At 38.4% G+C, this 24,865-nt stretch overlaps 2 protein-coding genes across 4 annotated transcripts in view; one reads left to right on the top strand and one right to left on the bottom strand.

The window, feature by feature from the left end:
* LOC107981889 overlaps nucleotides 1-24,865 on the top strand; it is a 1,212,633-nt gene that overhangs the window by 426,471 nt on the left and 761,297 nt on the right. The gene's annotated exons all lie outside the window — the stretch shown is intronic.
* LOC100679390 (pleckstrin homology domain-containing family J member 1) overlaps nucleotides 1-24,865 on the bottom strand; it is a 152,474-nt gene that overhangs the window by 108,847 nt on the left and 18,762 nt on the right. The gene's annotated exons all lie outside the window — the stretch shown is intronic.

Genomic DNA, 24,865 nt, shown 5'->3' with positions numbered 1-24,865 from the left:
CAGAACAAGAATCAAGCTCCTCAGGGTAGCATTGGCTGTATATTTGCAGGTTATCCGCATAAATTAGGTGGGACACATCTAAATCTAGACAGAAATCAATATCATTGATGTACAACACGAACAACAGAGAACCCAAAACTAAACCCTGTGGGACACCGGTGTTTAATGGTAAATAGGTGGAGAGTTCGCTGTTGTTACCAATGACGGCCTGTTCTTTTCCCGTGAGGTAAGATGCAAGCCAGCGGATAACCTCCTTAGAGAAGCTAAAAGAGGGTAGCTCTCTGAGTAGTCTGAGGTGACACACAGTACCAAACGCCTTGCTACAATCAAATAGAAGTAGAAGAGTGATCTTCTTTTTATCTATACCAAGCCTGACATTATCAGTCAACTTAATCAAGCCGGACTGTGTGCCGTGGACAGTGCGGAAGCCAGTTTGGAAGTTGTCAGGGAAAAGTCTTGTTTCAAGATATTCAGAGATTAACTTGTGCACCAGCCACCCCAGCGCCTTGGATAGAAAACAGAGTAGAGAGATCGGACGGTAGTCAGTCAAAGCTGTCGGAGAGCTAACTTTATGTTTAGTGCTTGTACGAGAGGAGAGAGAATAGAATAGATATAGAATAGATATAATTTATTTGCACGTGAATACAAAATACAAAAAAATACAAAATATAAATACAGAGTAAATTTTAGACATACATGTTCATTATAGCGCGATCCTATGGTACTATACATGATCTAATCTAAAAGCGTGCTATATATAATCTAGAGTGCATAGTTTAGTCGAGCTATGCGTAGTCACAGTAAGTCGTTGCAATGTTAGTTTAGGTTTATGCACTTAAAAACTAAGCGGTGGCAGGTAGTTTGGAAGTAGCAGGATGAGGCGCAGATTTTCCGATCAGACTAACAATAAGAGCGCCTGAACATGCGTAAAATCAGGATTCTCTATGATAAAATTCCGTATGGCTGATTTGAAGGATTTTAAGGAAGCTATGTTTTTGATACGGTCTGGTATCGCATTCCAAACTTGCGCTCTACTAACCCGGAAGGATTATGGGCCCATGTCGGTGCGCTAGCCCGGTTCGGCGAGAACTCTGACAGCAGAGCCCCTCGCGGATGTTCTATCGGCATTTTTTATGAATAGCTCTGCTAGATAAGATGGCTGCCCGATGCGGATGGCCCTATAGAGAAGAAAAGAGATCTTTATGTAGAAATAAACTATTGACAAATAAGTGTTAGGAAATGTGGAATTTCAACATGTCGGACAAGAACGGAATGGTATTGTGAGAAATGTTCTATACCTGTTTGCAAAAGTCATGAAGTAGGACACGGCAATGAACAATAATTCAATCCCACCGAACATATTTACAATAATTCATGTGAATATTGATGGATAAATACAATAATTAGCTTCATTCTATACGATTTTTTGAAACACTCTCAGGAGGCCGAATGTTTCTTCCTACATTACAATAACTAATTGGCCTCTGACAGAAAAGTGTTATATGAGTTTTCGTCTCAATTTTACCCCCAGAATCGATTTCCGCATTCAGATTTTGAAAATTATGAATTTTTTTGTAATTTGTTTAAATAATTTGTTATAAACAATTGCAAATGACAAGAAAAAATACGTATATTTTATTTTTCACTTATGCAAAGGATAGCACAGTTTGTTTGTCGCTATCTCAACCAGTCTTAGCATGGGCTTTAATTTAATGGGTTAATCATGAAAGATTAGGTTAATATATTCAAGTAGATACCAACAGATTGCGCATACGCGCAATAGTAATGATTTAAATGCTCTCGAGATTTTTTTTAAGGTTAAGAAAACCCAATTTCAAAGTATATAGGGTTGCGCCGTCGACAAATCGTACTTCTGTAACGGACGAAGAGGAGACGAGTCGGAAAGCGAAAAAGAGTAGACGCGGGCTTGAACCGCGGACCCTGAGATTAACAAGCGGAAGCTCTAACCACTGACCTAACGTCTACGATGCATTTGGACGCTATGCATCGTAGTACGGCCATAGACATAATAAGTATAGACCGCGGATGAGATAGGAGGAAAGTGGCTCCCGGTGCGAGAGAGAGAGACTGCTCTAACGAGAGCAGTCCGTCTCTTTCTAATGGGCGGAGCAACGCTTGCACATGCGCAGCAAACTGAGCGGATCGAGACAGCGAGTCGCGAAACCGACAACGCGAATATTTTTTTATTTAATTAAACAAAGTTGTTTTTTTATCATCGGAGTATGACAAATTCACTCCATACTATACAATAAACAAGTAGATGGACTTGCGAATAAATAAAAACGTAAATATTAACGCACCGAACCGTAGATAAGTTTACTAACTTTTTTTTAATAATTGCATGTTGATATTAATAACAAAAAAGTTAAATTATATACACCCCCTTATGACGAAAAATACTATTTAAATTTGTGATAAATCTATTGATATACAATATAAATATGCGACTCTTCTACCGAACGCTTATACGCTTAGACCCTTAGAAATAGAAGTAGAATCACTATTAAGCTAATTTAAAACCTAGTTTATTATACATAAACAAACTTAAACACAACAAACATTCAAACATAAGCCTAAACTACTGCGATTAAGCCCTTCTGGTCCCGATGATCATATGCGACTTTCGTGTTATCTCTCCCAAGAGCTTCGGTGGCTGTGAGCGTTAAGGCGCGTGTCTACTCGTTTTGCCGCGCCGAGATTTTGAGTTCAAGCCCGACTGACATCGAATTTTTTTTCATTTTATAACTATATAAATTAATAAACTATGACAGTAAAAATGTAATATTCTATTTATAATATAGTATATATAGTCGTAGTCTGATAATCTTCAAAATTTAGCATTAGTTTTTGGCGTGTTTCAATAAATAAAATTGAAGATTAATATTTAAGGTGAAAACGTGCCATTTTTTATTTATATAACTATAATATTAGTTTGTAACTGTTCAATGAATGTATTTCGGGAAATTTAGCATGCTAGTGATGTGATTGCCACGAAGAATGTAGGACGTGTGAAAACTAGAATTATTATTTAAAAAGTTCCATACGAGTGGTGGTAGTGGGGGTGTGCAGGTAAGTGCAAGTTTTTTCTGCTAGACAGGCAATAACAAAAGACAAATCATTTCGCTAGGACAACGTGCTCGCTATCAGTTCAGTGTTTTGTGAAATTACAATCGCCTTCGTGTTGTTTGTTAGTTTGCGTAATTGATCATTATTATGGTGCGTATTTGTTGTGTTTGTGGTGTTCAGCAGATGAAGCTGGATGAAAATAGATCGTTTCATGGGTAAGTGAATATTTTGTGTGCGCTACTTAAATTAGCTGAGACAGAAATAAATGAAAGTGTATGTCCTTACAACGGGTAAAAAGGTACATTAAACGTTTCTCTAATTATATAGGTTTCCAACATCGGAAGAAAGAAAGGGATTGTGGTTGCAAGCTATTGGCAAAGATTCAGTAGCAAAGTCAGCGGCAGTATGCAGCGATCATTTTACTGCCCAACATTTTTTTGATATCCAGACAGAGTTAACATCTCGACGAAAAATAAAAAGGACTGCAGTACCTTCTTGCAATTTGAGCAATACTTGTTCGTGAGTACTTATATCGAAATAATTTCATTGTCATAACGCACACGTATATCTGTTATATTTAATCAGAATGTAACAAGAATAAAACATAAATGAAATCGGTATATTTCTATACTATACGCTAAATTTTATTGCATATATTGCAGAGCAGTATCGATAACAAACAACGGCGAAAATGATAAAGTGAAAAACGTATTGGACAAACCTACTTTGAATACTTCTGACCACGCACTTGATGATTGCGATGATTGTACGATTCGAAGCGACGCGGATCAAGCAGCTTGCACCGAAGATTCGAGGGTTTGTAATAACGAAGACTTGATGACTAGTTCAGAAAGTAGTACTAGCACAAAAAAGGCTGATAAAAACTGCATTAATGTTAAAATTGGAGAAGAAAATCATAATGATCCGAAAAACAGAAAACGGTACGAAAATCAGACGCGTACATGTAATAAATAAATAAATAAATAAATAAATATATATATATATATATATATATATATATATATATAATATACAGACGTGCATGCACATTTATATTGCACGTTACAGTATGTACATATATCAATATTGATTGTAACTTCATTGTACTTATCATCCTTAAATAATTACAGAAAAGCTGAGTGTGAACCAGAAACCAGTAGCAAAAGAAAAAGATATGGCTTAATTATTAATAAGAGCACAGAATGGTTTACGCAAGACGATTTCAAATCTCCGCAAAAATGGAAGTTTCAAAAGTACGTCATATATAATCGAAAAACTTAAAGAATACTCGGCGCAAAAATCGTCGATTAAAGAAGAAATGTACAGATTTTAAAAATTTGATTAAATCTTTGAAATCTATGAATTTTTTGTCGGACACTGCTGGAGAATTTTGAAATGTAAGTTATTTAATCTTATTTAGAGAACTGTGTATTTGGATTTTTTTTGGGATACACGCGACTAACAACGTTTTTTGCAAAAATGTATAAAAACTGGTTTGATTATTTACTTTCGTTCTTTGAACATTGTCATCGTGTACTTCCATAGGTATCGCTTCCACCTCATGTGCAAGAGTTGATTGCCGCTATGTTGAAAGGTAAAAAAGTTCGCCAGTTTCCGGAGGACTTGAAAAATGTTGCCATGACGCTACATTTTTATTCACCAAGCGGATACAACTATGTGAGAAAAAGTTTTTTGAAAGTTTTACCTCATCCAGCCACGTTACGTGATTGGTTGAAAAAAGTAAATTATAATCCAGGGATTTCAACAGAAGCTTTGGAAGCAGTCTCAAATTTGATTAAGAAGAATGATATGCAGAATAAGAAATTGTATTTTAATTTAACTGTTGATGTAATGGCAATAAGAAAACACATGCAATGGGATAAACACAGTGGAAAATTCGAGGGCTGCGTTGATTTAGGTAAAGGAGACTGTGCAGTGAATGATAACACTCCAGAAGCTACGAATGCCATCGTCTTTATGCTTGTTTGTATAAACAGCCATTTTAAAATACCTGTAGCTTATTACTTAATTAACGCTTTGTGTGGAGTAGAAAAAAGTAATCTTATGAAAGAGATTTTAATGGAATGCCATATGCGTGATATCGATGTTCGAAACATTACATTTGATGGTGCTTCCTCGAATATCAGCATGGTGGAAAATCTGGGTGCCGAAATTTACGACAATACGTCAACTTCATTTTTTTTAAATCCTGTAAATGACAAGATCATTTATGCTTCTTTAGATGGTTGTCATATGCTGAAGTTAGCCAGAAATACAGTAGCTTCTACGAATATTATTGACGGCGATGGTCAAGTTATAAGCTGGAAGTACATAAAAGCGTTAGTTGATCTTCAAGAAAAAGAAGGACTACATTTAGCGACCAAAATACGCAGAAGGCATGTAGAATTTCAGAACGAAAAAATGAAAGTAAACTTGGCTGCTCAAACATTGAGTTCAAGTGTCGCGGCAGCCCTAGAAACTTGCGAAACTGATCTAGAGTTAGATGAATTCGAAGGTGCTAGTGCAACTGCTCGTTTTTGCAGAGTAATAAATGACTGTTTTGATTTATTAAATTCGAAAAACAAGTTTAATAAAAATCCCGGGAAAGCTGCTATAAGTCGAACAAATTTAGAAGAAATCAAAATTCGAGCCGACGCAAACATTCATTACATACAAAGTTTAAAAATTAATGATATAAGTATTATAAAAAGCAATAAACGAACTGGATTTTTGGGTCTAATTATAAGTTTACAAAATGCCGTGAAATTGGCCGAAGATTTATTTTTGGAAAATAAAAACATGTCATTTTTGCTCACGTTTAAATTATCGCAGGATCATTTAGAGACATTTTTTTCTTGCGTGCGACGTTTTGGCGGATTTAATAATAACCCAACGACGAAGCAATTTAAAAGTGCGTATAGAAAATTACTCTCTCATGTAAGCATCAGTGTTCCCCTAAGCGCAAATTGTATACCAGACGACGATACGCTCCTTTTGAAACCCAATGTTCGCGATGGCAAGGAAACGAAAAATTGCGAAAATAACATTGATGTCGATGATTTGCAATTGCAAGAGATATGCGGTAAAATTCCGCGGTTGTATTTAAGCGAATACGTTTCAGAAATAATCGCTTACATTAGTGGCGCCGTTGTTAAAGTGGTGAAAAAGAAAATACAATGCGAACTATGCTTGAAAAGTTTAGAGACAGAAGAAACCGAAGAAGTTTTATCGATACTTCAAAGGCGAAAAACCTATGGCAAATTAATATCCGCATCAAAAGATGTTATAACTATCTGTGAAATAGCTGAAAAAGTTTTTCGTGTTCAAAGCTCCTTTTATGTTAAAAATGTGCTTGAAAAGCTCATTATTTACACAATGAGTTCGTTACCGATTAATTCGCTATTTGTAAAATATGAACATGCCTATGATCAAGACTCGCTGTCTCGATCCGCTCAGTTTGCTGCGCATGTGCAAGCGTTGCTCCGCCCATTAGAAAGAGACGGACTGCTCTCGTTAGAGCAGTCTCTCTCTCTCGCACCGGGAGACACTTTCCTCCTATCTCATCCGCGGTCTATACTTATTATGTCTATGAGTACGGCTCGGCGGACTCTTATCGCTGACTCGTCTTCGCTATTCTTGTTGCAGACGTGTGCGTCTGTGACACCACACCCCTTTGAGGCGAGCCGTCCTCGGCTCGCGCACTTCCTTACCGATAGTCAGTTCCTGCTTTCTTCGGCCTTGTGTCTCGGCCTTCGGCAATGTTCGGACACAAGACTGCAGGCTCCATTACCACGCAGATTAGGGGCGTCCACGCATGATCTATTCAGACTCAAGACTTACAGGGGCTTGATCTGGGGCGTCTATTGGTGGAGTGCTGTCAAGGGTAAGGTAGGTATCTGTGAGTTCGAACGCTCAGTAGATCTGTTTAGCCGGGTTCTAAACCGACGATCTACCGCACAAAGGGATGTCAAGTGTAACGGACGGAGAGGAGACGAGTCGGAAAGCGAAAAAGAGTAGACGCGGGCTTGAACCGCGGACCCTGAGATTAACAAGCGGAAGCTCTAACCACTGACCTAACGTCTACGATGCATTTGGACGCTATGCATCGTAGTACGGCCATAGACATAATAAGTATAGACCGCGGATGAGATAGGAGGAAAGTGGCTCCCGGTGCGAGAGAGAGAGACTGCTCTAACGAGAGCAGTCCGTCTCTTTCTAATGGGCGGAGCAACGCTTGCACATGCGCAGCAAACTGAGCGGATCGAGACAGCGAGTCGCGAAACCGACAACGCGAATATTTTTTTATTTAATTAAACAAAGTTGTTTTTTTATCATCGGAGTATGACAAATTCACTCCATACTATACAATAAACAAGTAGATGGACTTGCGAATAAATAAAAACGTAAATATTAACGCACCGAACCGTAGATAAGTTTACTAACTTTTTTTTAATAATTGCATGTTGATATTAATAACAAAAAAGTTAAATTATATACACCCCCTTATGACGAAAAATACTATTTAAATTTGTGATAAATCTATTGATATACAATATAAATATGCGACTCTTCTACCGAACGCTTATACGCTTAGACCCTTAGAAATAGAAGTAGAATCACTATTAAGCTAATTTAAAACCTAGTTTATTATACATAAACAAACTTAAACACAACAAACATTCAAACATAAGCCTAAACTACTGCGATTAAGCCCTTCTGGTCCCGATGATCATATGCGACTTTCGTGTTATCTCTCCCAAGAGCTTCGGTGGCTGTGAGCGTTAAGGCGCGTGTCTACTCGTTTTGCCGCGCCGAGATTTTGAGTTCAAGCCCGACTGACATCGAATTTTTTTTCATTTTATAACTATATAAATTAATAAACTATGACAGTAAAAATGTAATATTCTATTTATAATATAGTATATATAGTCGTAGTCTGATAATCTTCAAAATTTAGCATTAGTTTTTGGCGTGTTTCAATAAATAAAATTGAAGATTAATATTTAAGGTGAAAACGTGCCATTTTTTATTTATATAACTATAATATTAGTTTGTAACTGTTCAATGAATGTATTTCGGGAAATTTAGCATGCTAGTGATGTGATTGCCACGAAGAATGTAGGACGTGTGAAAACTAGAATTATTATTTAAAAAGTTCCATACGAGTGGTGGTAGTGGGGGTGTGCAGGTAAGTGCAAGTTTTTTCTGCTAGACAGGCAATAACAAAAGACAAATCATTTCGCTAGGACAACGTGCTCGCTATCAGTTCAGTGTTTTGTGAAATTACAATCGCCTTCGTGTTGTTTGTTAGTTTGCGTAATTGATCATTATTATGGTGCGTATTTGTTGTGTTTGTGGTGTTCAGCAGATGAAGCTGGATGAAAATAGATCGTTTCATGGGTAAGTGAATATTTTGTGTGCGCTACTTAAATTAGCTGAGACAGAAATAAATGAAAGTGTATGTCCTTACAACGGGTAAAAAGGTACATTAAACGTTTCTCTAATTATATAGGTTTCCAACATCGGAAGAAAGAAAGGGATTGTGGTTGCAAGCTATTGGCAAAGATTCAGTAGCAAAGTCAGCGGCAGTATGCAGCGATCATTTTACTGCCCAACATTTTTTTGATATCCAGACAGAGTTAACATCTCGACGAAAAATAAAAAGGACTGCAGTACCTTCTTGCAATTTGAGCAATACTTGTTCGTGAGTACTTATATCGAAATAATTTCATTGTCATAACGCACACGTATATCTGTTATATTTAATCAGAATGTAACAAGAATAAAACATAAATGAAATCGGTATATTTCTATACTATACGCTAAATTTTATTGCATATATTGCAGAGCAGTATCGATAACAAACAACGGCGAAAATGATAAAGTGAAAAACGTATTGGACAAACCTACTTTGAATACTTCTGACCACGCACTTGATGATTGCGATGATTGTACGATTCGAAGCGACGCGGATCAAGCAGCTTGCACCGAAGATTCGAGGGTTTGTAATAACGAAGACTTGATGACTAGTTCAGAAAGTAGTACTAGCACAAAAAAGGCTGATAAAAACTGCATTAATGTTAAAATTGGAGAAGAAAATCATAATGATCCGAAAAACAGAAAACGGTACGAAAATCAGACGCGTACATGTAATAAATAAATAAATAAATAAATAAATATATATATATATATATATATATATATATATATATAATATACAGACGTGCATGCACATTTATATTGCACGTTACAGTATGTACATATATCAATATTGATTGTAACTTCATTGTACTTATCATCCTTAAATAATTACAGAAAAGCTGAGTGTGAACCAGAAACCAGTAGCAAAAGAAAAAGATATGGCTTAATTATTAATAAGAGCACAGAATGGTTTACGCAAGACGATTTCAAATCTCCGCAAAAATGGAAGTTTCAAAAGTACGTCATATATAATCGAAAAACTTAAAGAATACTCGGCGCAAAAATCGTCGATTAAAGAAGAAATGTACAGATTTTAAAAATTTGATTAAATCTTTGAAATCTATGAATTTTTTGTCGGACACTGCTGGAGAATTTTGAAATGTAAGTTATTTAATCTTATTTAGAGAACTGTGTATTTGGATTTTTTTTGGGATACACGCGACTAACAACGTTTTTTGCAAAAATGTATAAAAACTGGTTTGATTATTTACTTTCGTTCTTTGAACATTGTCATCGTGTACTTCCATAGGTATCGCTTCCACCTCATGTGCAAGAGTTGATTGCCGCTATGTTGAAAGGTAAAAAAGTTCGCCAGTTTCCGGAGGACTTGAAAAATGTTGCCATGACGCTACATTTTTATTCACCAAGCGGATACAACTATGTGAGAAAAAGTTTTTTGAAAGTTTTACCTCATCCAGCCACGTTACGTGATTGGTTGAAAAAAGTAAATTATAATCCAGGGATTTCAACAGAAGCTTTGGAAGCAGTCTCAAATTTGATTAAGAAGAATGATATGCAGAATAAGAAATTGTATTTTAATTTAACTGTTGATGTAATGGCAATAAGAAAACACATGCAATGGGATAAACACAGTGGAAAATTCGAGGGCTGCGTTGATTTAGGTAAAGGAGACTGTGCAGTGAATGATAACACTCCAGAAGCTACGAATGCCATCGTCTTTATGCTTGTTTGTATAAACAGCCATTTTAAAATACCTGTAGCTTATTACTTAATTAACGCTTTGTGTGGAGTAGAAAAAAGTAATCTTATGAAAGAGATTTTAATGGAATGCCATATGCGTGATATCGATGTTCGAAACATTACATTTGATGGTGCTTCCTCGAATATCAGCATGGTGGAAAATCTGGGTGCCGAAATTTACGACAATACGTCAACTTCATTTTTTTTAAATCCTGTAAATGACAAGATCATTTATGCTTCTTTAGATGGTTGTCATATGCTGAAGTTAGCCAGAAATACAGTAGCTTCTACGAATATTATTGACGGCGATGGTCAAGTTATAAGCTGGAAGTACATAAAAGCGTTAGTTGATCTTCAAGAAAAAGAAGGACTACATTTAGCGACCAAAATACGCAGAAGGCATGTAGAATTTCAGAACGAAAAAATGAAAGTAAACTTGGCTGCTCAAACATTGAGTTCAAGTGTCGCGGCAGCCCTAGAAACTTGCGAAACTGATCTAGAGTTAGATGAATTCGAAGGTGCTAGTGCAACTGCTCGTTTTTGCAGAGTAATAAATGACTGTTTTGATTTATTAAATTCGAAAAACAAGTTTAATAAAAATCCCGGGAAAGCTGCTATAAGTCGAACAAATTTAGAAGAAATCAAAATTCGAGCCGACGCAAACATTCATTACATACAAAGTTTAAAAATTAATGATATAAGTATTATAAAAAGCAATAAACGAACTGGATTTTTGGGTCTAATTATAAGTTTACAAAATGCCGTGAAATTGGCCGAAGATTTATTTTTGGAAAATAAAAACATGTCATTTTTGCTCACGTTTAAATTATCGCAGGATCATTTAGAGACATTTTTTTCTTGCGTGCGACGTTTTGGCGGATTTAATAATAACCCAACGACGAAGCAATTTAAAAGTGCGTATAGAAAATTACTCTCTCATGTAAGCATCAGTGTTCCCCTAAGCGCAAATTGTATACCAGACGACGATACGCTCCTTTTGAAACCCAATGTTCGCGATGGCAAGGAAACGAAAAATTGCGAAAATAACATTGATGTCGATGATTTGCAATTGCAAGAGATATGCGGTAAAATTCCGCGGTTGTATTTAAGCGAATACGTTTCAGAAATAATCGCTTACATTAGTGGCGCCGTTGTTAAAGTGGTGAAAAAGAAAATACAATGCGAACTATGCTTGAAAAGTTTAGAGACAGAAGAAACCGAAGAAGTTTTATCGATACTTCAAAGGCGAAAAACCTATGGCAAATTAATATCCGCATCAAAAGATGTTATAACTATCTGTGAAATAGCTGAAAAAGTTTTTCGTGTTCAAAGCTCCTTTTATGTTAAAAATGTGCTTGAAAAGCTCATTATTTACACAATGAGTTCGTTACCGATTAATTCGCTATTTGTAAAATATGAACATGCCTATGATCAAGACTCGCTGTCTCGATCCGCTCAGTTTGCTGCGCATGTGCAAGCGTTGCTCCGCCCATTAGAAAGAGACGGACTGCTCTCGTTAGAGCAGTCTCTCTCTCTCGCACCGGGAGACACTTTCCTCCTATCTCATCCGCGGTCTATACTTATTATGTCTATGAGTACGGCTCGGCGGACTCTTATCGCTGACTCGTCTTCGCTATTCTTGTTGCAGACGTGTGCGTCTGTGACACCACACCCCTTTGAGGCGAGCCGTCCTCGGCTCGCGCACTTCCTTACCGATAGTCAGTTCCTGCTTTCTTCGGCCTTGTGTCTCGGCCTTCGGCAATGTTCGGACACAAGACTGCAGGCTCCATTACCACGCAGATTAGGGGCGTCCACGCATGATCTATTCAGACTCAAGACTTACAGGGGCTTGATCTGGGGCGTCTATTGGTGGAGTGCTGTCAAGGGTAAGGTAGGTATCTGTGAGTTCGAACGCTCAGTAGATCTGTTTAGCCGGGTTCTAAACCGACGATCTACCGCACAAAGGGATGTCAAGTGTAACGGACGGAGAGGAGACGAGTCGGAAAGCGAAAAAGAGTAGACGCGGGCTTGAACCGCGGACCCCGAGATTAACAAGCGGGAGCTCTAACCACTGAGTTAACGTCTACGATGCATTCGGATGCTATGCATCGTAGTACGGCTCGGCGGACTCTTATCGCTGACTCGACTTCGCTGCTCGCGTTGCAGACGTGTATACTTTTTCTTGCCAGTGCGGCGCTGTCGCGCCCCTTGATATAATGTAATACTAATATAATACTAAGTATATACGCCCTTGATACATGATATACTATTAAGTACTTCATACTTAATATATTAAACGTAAATCAAACAAAATATTTATTAATTATATGTTGAATGTATAAATGAAAATGTTTTTTCTCAAAGTATCAGACCGAAAAATATTTTGCTCCATCTTATATTTTTATTTAAAATATAAATTCTGAAGTCTGTAAAATCAATTAAGTTACGCAATTTAAAATGACTCAATAGTTTTTTATTCCGTTTCCTTATCCTTCTTTGTATTTAAATTATAAATTAAAAAAAATCAAAATTTTTGTATATCGCGCGAGTTCTTGCGTGAGTATTCGCGTCGGTCACAAATCGATAAATTGAATTGATCATCTTGGGAGACTTTAACCTCGAAAATGTCAGCTGGCACACCAACCCTCTTAGTTATACACAGCTGAGTTATTTGGACCCCAATCATGTGGACTGTGTAGCCGCTGTCTGTGCCACCATGTCAGCTTTCAATCTGACACAGATGTACCTAGAACACCCTAGGAAAGGCTACACTCTGGGCCTGCTCTTTACCCCTGAGGGCCTCGTCTCCTGCAGAGGAACCGCCAACAAGCTGGTTCCTACCGATGAGCACCACGAGCCTGCGTTGTTCACCGTTGAGGCTCCAGTTGCGCCTCGTCTTTGTCGGTTCCAAAAGCGTAATTTTATGAATGTAGATTACTCTAATGTTAATCGTGCCCTTGGGGAGGCGAGTTGGGACTCCTTGCTTCGGTGCAGTAATGTTGAGGATAGTTTGCAGTTCTTAAACGCTGCTCTCGGTGCTGTCGTAGACAAATATGTCCCTGTGGCCGTTGTTACTCCCAGCTCGTATCCCCGATGGTACGATGACGAGTTAAAAAACCTTATCCGTGATAAGAAGAAAGCGCACTGCCAGTGGAGGACCACTGACTTATTAGCTGGTTATATTAATTTTAAGCGCCTCCGTGCGGCGTGCATTAGACTCTCGCGTACTAAATATAAGAATTATATCGACTCCGTTGAGCGTAGTATAAGGCGTTACTTGCGTTGTTTCTGGTCATATGTTAAGACATTAAACAAAGACGATGGCTTCCCCTCCTGCTTATCACTGGGGGACGATACCACCTCTTCGGACCTCGGCATCACAAACCTCTTTGCTCGCCACTTTTGCTATGTGTACCCCTCCAGGATTTCACACAACGGACTTGATCGGTTCGATAGTTTGCTCTTCGATGCCGACTCTGGGGAGGGGGGTCTCGTCGTGCCTTAGAATAAGCAGTAGCATGGCGTTGGCCGCGGTTAATAGACTGCAGGATAATACGAATGGCGGACCGGATCTTATTCCGCCATACATGCTAAAGCGGTGCTGGTCACAGTTGGAAAAACCGGTACTCCATATTTTTAATAAATCGCTAGAGGTTGGTCTTTTCCCACGTGAGTGGAAATTTTCCTTTGTCCTTCCCATTTTCAAATGCGGAAACAAGGGAGATGCTCAAAATTATAGGCCTATCTCTATCATAGGCACTCTAGCCAAGCCGTTCGATGCGATCGTAACTAACGAATTGTATGAAAGAATAGCAGTACACATTTCCAACGAACAGCACGGCTTTATCCATGGACGCTCGACTTTAACTAATTTATTGTTGTTTAATGACTACTTGTCGGAAGCTTTGGAATCTTTCCTTCAGGTAGATATTATCTATACAGATTTTTCCAAGGCTTTCGACACATCTCATTCTTATCAACAAGCTTCATCAGATTGGCATTCGGGGCTCCTTGTTGAAATGGTTTGCCTCTTATCTTTCCGATCGATCCTTTGCCGTTCGTATCAATGACGCTGTATCTGTATCCATTCCGGTCACATCCGGTGTCCCCCAAGGATCACACCTGGGCCCGTTATTGTCATGCGTGTTTATTGACGACCATGTAAGGCAGTTGCGTTTTGTGAGGATCTTGATGTATGCTGATGATATAAAGCTGTTCACCGTTGTGCGCTCCGCAGCTGATGCTCAGCTCCTCCAGAGGGATCTAGACGCGCTGGCGGGGTGGTCGCTTAGTGCTGAGCTACGACTCAATTTATCAAAATGTCATGTTATCTCATACAGTAAGAGTCGTAGTCCGGTACTCTTAGGCTACTCCGTTCGCGGCGTCGCCCTTCCGAGGGCGGATTGCGTCAAGGACCTCGGTGTTTGGTTCGACTCGGGCCTTTCATTCTCGTCTTATATCGAACATATTATCTCCACTACTTCCAAATTAATCGGTTTTGTTAGAAGGTCCACCTCCAACTTCATTAATGTTTACGCAATAATATATCTATACAAATCCCTTGTAATTCCTCACTTCACATATCTTTCTCAAATTTGGTCTCCTCACACTCTTCGCGATTTCTAAAGGCTCGAGTCGGTCCAGCGCCGGTTCCTCCGTTATATTGCGTTTAAGTCCCGCACGCCCATCCACAAGTTCGATCATTACTACGATAATGTTGCGAGCGAATTCGATATTATATCCATTAGGTCTCTTTTGCATTACATTGACTGCGTCCTATCATTTAAGATGAAAATGTCTTTATTTTACTCAGAGGAGTTGAATAACTCCTTTGTATCGCGTGATCTTAAATATACTCTTCGCCACCCTCGTAAAATTGTAGAGGGTGATGCTAGGACTAATCTCGGGTTTTACTCTACACTGAACCGGCTTAGGAGAGTCTGGAACGCGTTGTCCAGCAGTCTCAAATCATCCTCCTCAGTTAATAAGTTCAAAACAAGGGCTTTTCCATTTGTCACGAGCTTCTCTTGCTCGTCGTAGCTTCCAACTCTTCTACGCTTATTCTTTTTCATCTTCTCCATCAGACTACCAGCGTACCGTTTATCTGCGTATCAGTTTTTGTTCTAGTTCAATTTATTTTACTATTATTCTCAGTACGAAGAGCGATCATGATCAGCTGCGCTTCGATTTGCACCACCTTGCGTTCTTTTGTTCATATTTAATATAAAGAGCATACTGCCCGTTTAACAATATAAATAAATAAATAAATAGATAAAAAAAGTCTCAATTCCAACAGTTTTTATCGATAATTATTACTTATTACTTGACTTTGTTTGTCATTATTTAAAATAATTTGACATCATTTGTCAGTAATTCTTTTCACTTCCACTAGGATTTGTATTAACTTATATTATTTTTTATTAAATTCTAATATAAAAAATAAAATTGAAATTTACAAATTACCTACAAATAAATATTCTTATCAATTTCTATTAATTAAAAATAAAATTTAAGTATTTATAAAAAATTATTAATAAAATTATGTTGTTTTATTAATATGAGAAAAAATTAATATTACATAAAATTTTTTTGTAAATTATAATAAATAATAAAAAAATAAAATATAATTTTTTGTAAATTATATTTTATTTTTTTATAATTAAGATATAATTTTATATTATTATAATACACGTTAAATAAAACATTATCTTAATCATTATGTCAATCGCAAGCGAAGCGAGCAGATCCTGCTAGTTCAGTATTAAAATCGACTCCTATTGATTCTAATCAATTTTAATCCAGTCCTTGTGGAAAAAGCGCTGCCAATTCATTGGCACGTAGCTTCCTCCAACTAAATTTATAGGTCCAATAAATAAAATATTGTTGAGAGGAAGCAAAAGTTTTGAGAAAAATCGGTTTTTACATTTTAGCTCTTTAATTGAGAACCGCTCGAAGTCGTTTAAAATTTTAGCAGCAGTTGGTTTTTTTTATGATAAATCGCCAAATAAAATTTTGAAGCATTTGACTACATTGTTTTAGAGATATAAAGAATAAAAAATTTTCAAAAAAAATCGATACTTTGATATCTTAAGAACCATAGGGGTTTGAATGCTGCGAAATTAACTTAGCCAGAACACATAAAAAATCTTCTTTTTTCCAAAATCTTAAGTGCAATAAGGCCTTTTTACGTCCGTAATCAAGGCACAAACATTTTTTTTCAGTTTTTGATTTATTACTAAAAACATAAATAGTCAAATCACTTGAAATTTTATTGGGATATAGTTTGACATATGACCCATCGACATGATTTTTTTTCGTGAGGTGATGATGTTTTGTTTCAGAGAAATGAATTTTAAAAAAATCACCTTTTTCATTTTAACTGCCGAACAAAGTGGTCGATCCCGAGGACCAAACGAGGAAAAGTAGGTATTTTTATTCTCTTTCAAATACATTATAGCTGAATTATTTGTAACAATGGGATGATTAAAAAAAAACGCAAAATAGTGTTCTAAAATAATTCAGAATCCAAAAATAGATATCCATGTCAAATTTTATTGATATTGACGGAGTAGTTCCCCAAATATTACGGTATACATACACACACGCATGCACTCACATATACACGCGCACACACACACACCCATCCATAAGAACATTTTCTAAAAACACTTCATTTAAACTTCTAACAAACCAAAAAGTATTTTCTAGAAGTTTTGACGGAACTCAAAATTTTACTATTACAAAGCTTCCTCTAGGAGGAAGCAAGCGGTATTCAGAACTAGCATAGAATTCGTTGATGATTTAATCGATCTATATTGCCTTTTTTCAGTAGGGCTGTTTCTTTGTTCAGGTAACTCATTTGGTTTGCCTGTTCCTTCTCTTTATTCGTTTTTCTTGGTCTTCCTTTTACTTCTCGTTTCTTTTGCGCCTATTTCTTTATTCCTTTGTTGGTTTTTAAAATTTTTTTATTTCGCTCATAACAAACAACCAAATCCAAATCAAAATGTACCATGACATAGTTGTCGTCCGTTACCCCCTAAAATCGCAAGAGTTGAATTTTCACTTTTCAAAAGAGTGACTACCCGAACGACTCTTTAAAAAGAGTGATTATGACCAATTTCTCAATTTCTTTCTTGAATGTTAAAAATAACAAATCCACTGAAAAGAGTGATAGAAGTACTCAAATCACAAGAGTGATATGGATTTTCGTTGAAAATCACTCTTTGGAAGAATGAAATACGACTCTATGTCGAGTAAAAAAGAACGCTTCAGATAGGAAGATTGCGAAATTTCTTCAGAATTGCTGCATTCTCCCGAGCGTTAAGTACGAGGCTAGTTTGCATCAAGTGGAAACTGCTTGTACTGGCCCGATGTCGGGTGTGTTTAAAGGAAATGTAAAAAGTGATATAGCAATAAAACTCAACTAAGTTTCATGTTTTAATCAGCAAATTTTTACATTTTCTTAAAAAAACGCGCCGTGATATCTACCGCCCGGTGGTAAGGAAACGATATCATCTAAATTTTATTTACATAAACTAATAAAAAAGTATTTTATTATTAAAATATTAATTTAGAGATGCATATCTGTGGTTGACAGGCAAAATGACTGCGTACATCGCCGCAAAAGTATCGAGTTATGTCGTTATGTCGGAAACTTTTGACTTATTTAGACTGTGGTTCTTGCCCGCGAAATACGGCAAGACTGATTGCAAGGCAATCGGCCTACTATCTTTCTTATTATCCTTAATCACCATGATTTGTAAAAAGTTTTGCAGTGTAGTTATCGAGTTAAAACGGTTTTAAAAAAAAATGTTGTAAAAATCAAATCTCAAATATCTCAAAATCTAATGGAGCTAAGAAGCAACCCAAAGAAAGGGATAAAGGCAACAAGGAAATCTATCTAAATCTAAATTTTTAATATGATTCATATCTTTTTTCTTGAGTTATCGTTGGGAAGAGATGTTCAGTAATTGAGATTTTTCTCGGGAAATAATTGATGAAATAACTTGATATTTGTACACAAATTAGTTCTCATTATTCTTAATCACCATGCTTTTTTCTAAAAAGTTCTATAGAGTAGTTATCGAGTTATAACGGTTTAAAAAGAATTTACTTTTTATCGTATAACAAAAGAACGACGACCGATAATCTTAATTCTCCGCGGTAAAAAGATAGGTAATTTTTTTCTCTTTCAGGTACATATTCAGTAATTTACTTTTATGAACATTATCAATAACTTTATTAGAAAAAACTGAAATTTCAAAACTAAAAAATCGCTATAAAAAAACGCATCTACAAAATGAAAAACGGATGCTATAGTAAAAACAAAAGGAATTAGCCTTGGTGGGTTAAAATCCACAAAGTAGAAGCTGAGATACAACGGTATACGAACGTCCACACACACAAACACACACACACACACATACATACACGCGTGCACACTCGCACGGACATTTCCAAAAACACTATATTTCGACTAAAAATACATCAAAACACATTTTTAACATGTTTCTAGACAAACTTAAAAAATCACTATTACAATGCTTCCTCTAGGAGGAAGAAATTTCTCTCAGGATTATTGCGCAATGATCGTGCAATATTAAAACCATATGTCACCCTACTGAAAACAATCGCGCAATAATCGTACGATAATCGCACGATAATCGCATGAGAAACTTTTTACTGACATTTTTTTCATGTATTGCGCGAGAAATTGGTCCAAATACTCACGCGATTTTTACGCGATTTTCACGTGATTATCGCGCAATTTTTTTCAATAGGGGACATTTTCCATAAGAAATACATGGGAAGTGTCACTGCCGACGGGCGGGATATTCAAAGTTTTATTTAACGGTGGTTGTAACTATTGAAAAACCCCAGATGAGATTCAAATGAGTAAGATGATCAGATGAGAATATGAGAATCAAGTGAGAATGGAATAAGACTCACTTGACTCTAACTAAAAATAACATTAGATTTTTATCTAAGGTTTTTCAATAGGATGGATTATTTGAAAATTTTCTAGTGATATTTGGTAATATTACCTCTACTTTTATCGTAGTAAATCAATTATTACACCCAATTGCCCATTGTGGCACTCAGTGCAATGTTTTGGGAATTTTTTCACCGTCCGTAGGACTCCAAGTATGTATGTACACACTGAAAAAAAACACAGTCGTTTCTGCTGTAAAGTCCGGTAGTTTTAACCGTTCTGCCACCGTAACGACTGTTCAGTAAGAACAACGGTGTGCCACTGGTAGTTTTGGCGAGTCGCGACTCGTAAAAAACGACCGAACTGATTCTTTAAAACTGCTGAACTCTGCGGTAATCTTGGCGAGTCTTCGTACAATGACGGATTACTGGTGCGAGTTCAGTTAAAATAGCTGTGTTTTTGTCAGAGTATGTATTCTTTATTGCGTATTCTTCAGTATTATATAATAAAAAAAAAACTAACTTTTAAAAAAGTAAAAGGCTAGGCGAGTTTGATATATTCCGCAGCGAAGTTACAGATAGAAAAGAACTGAAATTAATCAAACAAAGTCAAGTTTATTATATTTAATCGTAATGAAGCTGAAACGGTCATGACTCTTCTTGGTCTTGTGCGCGTATAGGATTTTAGTTTTTTGATTACTACAAGGAACAGCGAGAGATAGACCTACGCCGACGAAATCGTCTCGTGAGCCCACGTGACGATTTGGGTAGACGAACCGAAACCCGAAACTCCGAATTGCCATCGTGGGCACACGAGGCAACCCGGAACACCCGAGCGACATCGAGCCTCGTCTACGTGAGCACATGTGGGCGACACCCGGGGCCACCGTAAAATCCTAACCTACACTCCGACACATTGCTGCCTCCATCTGCCACTGTGAGCCCACAGGGTTAAGGGAGTAACAATAGTTCCGCTGCAAAACACCGTGACACTCTCCCGGCCTTTACTGTGCGCACACAGAGCGGTCGAGATCGTTGTTACACGACACATTCGGATCGGCGTAGACTCCACCGTAACGAATGAATTCCTAACCTCAAAATCCGCCACCGACCCGTCATACCGCCACCGAACCGATACACCGCAGCCGCGAACACCGAATCATTCTTGTAACGAAATCGCGTATATATTCTTGTAAGTTGTTAACCGCGTTAGTTTAAACAATTTTACTTGTAAAGGCGAAGTATTTTTAACGAGACGCATAATTGATTTCTGTTTCAGCCGGGATTTAACAACTGATTCTAAATTGCTATTCTTTAATTAAGAAATATATTTTGTTATTATTGAGAATATAAAAACAGAATCTTTTTTGCTCCTTTCCCCTATCCTGATCCTGGAACCGACTGACTATCCAGTCTCTTGGGGAAAGTTAAACCGTTACAGATAAATTTATTCGAAATACGTAATTGCCATTCAACTATTTAATTTCATATATTTTTTTACCACATTTTGTCACTTATATAAATAATTATTTGAATAAATTATATCATCATCAAATTGAAAATTAATAGTAAATAAAAACCAGTTTATACTTGCCTACCTTTTACCTTTTGAGGAAGGTTTTATTAAGATTTCACGAATTTTTAAGAGTAATCAGTAATTATAACAAAAAATATCCTCTCGATAGATATATTACATTATAACTCACTAACTTGCGACGTTGCAAACGTCGCAGCCGCGTCGATACGAGGAATCTCGATCGATGCGGCCAAGCCCTGAGTGTGCGGAAGAAACAAGCGAGTCGTCTTGTTGTCGGTGCCGGCCTCTCCTCTAGATCGAGGAACCGGCTAGCTAACCGTCAACGTCGACGCGAGTGCGAGCCTCGTCGGCGCGCGCGCTGATTGGTCCTCCGCATGTCACGAGCCAATCAGCGGGCGCCGATGCGTGGCTCGTTATTCGCGCGGACTGTGAGCCAATCGGGCGCCAGCGAGAAGCGCAGGCCTGACGGGCGCGAGGAGAGAGTGAGCGCGAGAACGAGCGGGAAATCCGCCAGTTCTCTCCCGTCTGTCGACGGAGTACATCGACGTGCGAGAGGGTGAACGCGTTCTCCTTTGCTCGTCGACCCCAGGTCGACGATTAGAGGAGAATTGGGAGTCTCGCGAGCGTGCGAAAGTGCGCGAGAGTGAGAGTGTTACAGGTGCAGCGCGTTGGCACTAGGAAGTGCCAACGCCCGAACGAGCCAGCAACCATCTCAATCTACGAGGAAGGAAGCCAGCCCGCCCTCCATCACCATTCAGAGGACCCGAGCAGCCAGCAGCCTCGGCGTGGGAGAGCCGAGAACGCCAGCCGCCATCAGGTCTACGAGAAGTCCCGGGAGACGTCGACAGGAACACCGACGACCACCAGGTGCTTCCAGAAGAGAAGAAAGCAAGTAAGAGGGTGAAAGAGAGAGAGAGAGAGAGAGAGAGAGAGAGAGAGAGAGAGAGAGAGAGAGAGAGAGAGAGAGAGAGAGAGATAGGTCTTTATTCGCTAAAAGCAAAATAATAATACAAATTAGCTCGCAAAGACTGTGTCGCATACAGTCTAAGAAAAAGAGATAATAAAATATGTAAAAATACACATAAAATCACATAAAATGACATTTCGTCATATTTAATTATCACATTAAACTTTTCTAATATTACGCTGTACATTTAAGGTTTGGTCATAGACCTATCTGTATTGCACGTTTGAAATCTAAAATACGTAATACTGAAAGAATTTTTACGGCCTAAGGGCCGAGTCTGACTAGATTAAAAACTAGATTAAGATTAAGAATGCAGCGCCAGAGGGCTCAGAGTCGTCACGATTCAGTGACCAGCAGGTGCCGCCGTAGTGACCCCTTGAAGGAGGCGAGAGATGGCAGGTTTCGCAGAGTAGAAGGGAGATAGTTCCACAATCTCTGTGCTTTTTATGAGCCTGGAGGGAATTTTCCGCTAACTGTCGACGACATAACCTACAATTTCTGCCGCCTCTGTCACCGAGTCTGCGACAACTGCAACGATCTATTCTCGTCGCTCTGAGGGGATTTCTGGCCAGCGGCGTTCTCAGCGCAGCAACATCTTGCTTCTATGCGCGTCTTGCGCATTTTCGCTGCATCTTCTGAGGTCAGATCTGCACACACACACACATATATATATATATATATATATATATATATATATATATATATACATACACACACACATATCTATCTCGCTCAATAAGTGCGAAATCATCGCCGCGATTGAGGATCGATATTCTGCTCCAAGAGTGCAACACTATCGCAACTCATATTACTCGAGCAACAGTTGGCAGCACTGACTCGGCCCGCGCGCATGTGCAATCTGGTAGCTCTCAACGCGCCAGATTTGAATTTGAATTTGAATTTTTGTAGAGTGGGAATATTCAAATGTTCGTTCGTAACCAGTACCTAGTTGTCTCTAGTCACCATTCATTTATGTAATTATTTGTTTATTTATTTATTGCTTGACGAAACTCTGTTGCCTATTTTGTTTTACTCTCTGACACTTATTTATTTATTGACCTATTTATCTGTTTATTTATTTATTATTGTAAATATTTATTAAAAATGTCTCGCGCCTCGTGTGAAAAGTGTAGGAATGTCACACGCACAGGCGCTATAATTCGTCACTGCAAAATCTGTTCTGCAACATTTCACAATGTTTGCATGACTTGGCACGTCACAGACAAAGGCAACTATATATGTCAAGCTTGTAAAATTAAAAAGAAAGACAACACGATAAAAACGCAACGAAAATCTGCGCCTAAACTAGAATTAGAAAAGGATAAAGATAAAGAAGATTATAACATTAAAAATAAAAAGACTGATGTAAATATTACTGATGTAAATAATACTGGCAAAAATGTTAATAATTCTAATGTGAACAAGACTGACATCTCGATTACGAATGACACAAACAACAATGTTTCCCTGAGCGAAGAATTTTCTGTCTCGACGCAGGCCGTCTCTACTAGTAAAGCCAGTGATGGGAAGCGTGCCCAGATCAACTCTCCGGTGCATATGGGTGCGCTTCGCTATTGCACACTGCCATCATCCATGCTTATTCTCTTTAGATTGACAGGCTGGTGGAGAGGGTTTCATCACTCGAGGAGACAATTGAAAAGCAGGTGTCTAAGCTGGAAGACCTGTAAAATGATCGCCTTCTGCTCTCTCAAGAAAATAAAGCCCTTCGGGAGAGTCTTGATGACGCTATGCGAGTGATGCATAGAGTACAGACTCGCATAAATGCTGATGATGGCGGTTCTTGTACTAGTCGTAACCTTAGTCGTAATCTTAGTCTTAATCTTAGTAATAGTAGTAACAAAAATGATAATGATGGAGACAGTAGCAGCGCGGATATATGTATCGCGGAGGCGTCTCGAGTCTTCGTCTCGCTCAGGGATTGTGAATCTGTTGACGCGAGTGGTGGCGCGGGTGCCTCCACGTCGCCTGAGTCGCGTTTCGGGCCAAGCGTCGACGATGTATTTGCTCAGGTAAAGGGCTACTCTATCCTTCGGCAGGACAGGAATACCCAGGGAGGAGGTGTGGCACTATACATCCACAATAGTTACAAGGCGACCATACTGTGCTCATCTCCAACAACGGCGGATGGTAGAAAGCCCGGGATTCCAGAGTACCTTATGTGTAGAATTCAAAAGGGCCGCATGCCCCCCATTTTTGTCGCCGTTATATACAGACTACCAGGTATTTCTTTCATGACCAACTCTGACCTGGTGGATAAATTACTATATGCGGATGACTATAATCATCGTATAGTCATGGGGGACCTGAACGCAAATATGTTGTCGACGTCTCAGGATGCGAATTTTGTCAGGGATTTGGCCTGTGAGTTGAATCTAAAATTAGTTGAACATGGCGCGACGCACCACGTCGGGGAGTCTCATACGTGGATTGACGTAATCTATGCTGACGACAATGAAGTAGTGCTGAATGCGAACAACATATGGCGACCTTTCCGTGTAGGCATAACATCATTGATTTTACGTTTCGGACTCCAAAGTCGGAATCTCCTACTCTAACTCCATTCTTTTATAGAGATTTTAAATCCATCAGGTGCGAGGAGCTTCTTTCCCTTCTCGAAACCTGCGATTGGTCGACCATCAGTTGCCCGGGCATGACCACAGACAGTAAATTAAAAGCGCTTAGTGGTCATGACATCATGACTGTCATTGAAAAACTTGCCCCTTTAAAAAAATTTAAACCCAAAAATAAAAAATCTTCACCGTGGGTCAACGCAGAACTTCAAGACCTTTATGATAAGCGTGATGAACGAAGATTTAAAAGGACACGTGACTCGAGGTTCAGGTTGGAATTCTAGTCTCTTGCGGCTCAAGCAGAACAGCGCACAATCGAGGCGCGAGAGGCTTTTATTCAGGCTAGAATTTCGGAGGCCCTGAACAACAACAAAAACATCTGGATTGAGCTTCGTAATCTTGGACTATTGTCCACGATTAAGGAGGAACTGCACCGTTTCTCCCCAGGCGAGCTCAATGCCCACTTTGCCGGGGTCTCTATATCAGAATCAGAGAGCGAGGTGAACTTGGATGAGATTGTGGTGACGGCCAGTGAAGCTGGTTTCACTTTCCGTGAAATCACTTTCCGGA

This window comes from Nasonia vitripennis, assembly GCF_009193385.2.
Source record: "Nasonia vitripennis strain AsymCx chromosome 2 unlocalized genomic scaffold, Nvit_psr_1.1 chr2_random0004, whole genome shotgun sequence".
Lineage (NCBI taxonomy): Eukaryota > Metazoa > Arthropoda > Insecta > Hymenoptera > Pteromalidae > Nasonia > Nasonia vitripennis.
This window is presented reverse-complemented; position numbering and strand designations above follow the sequence as displayed.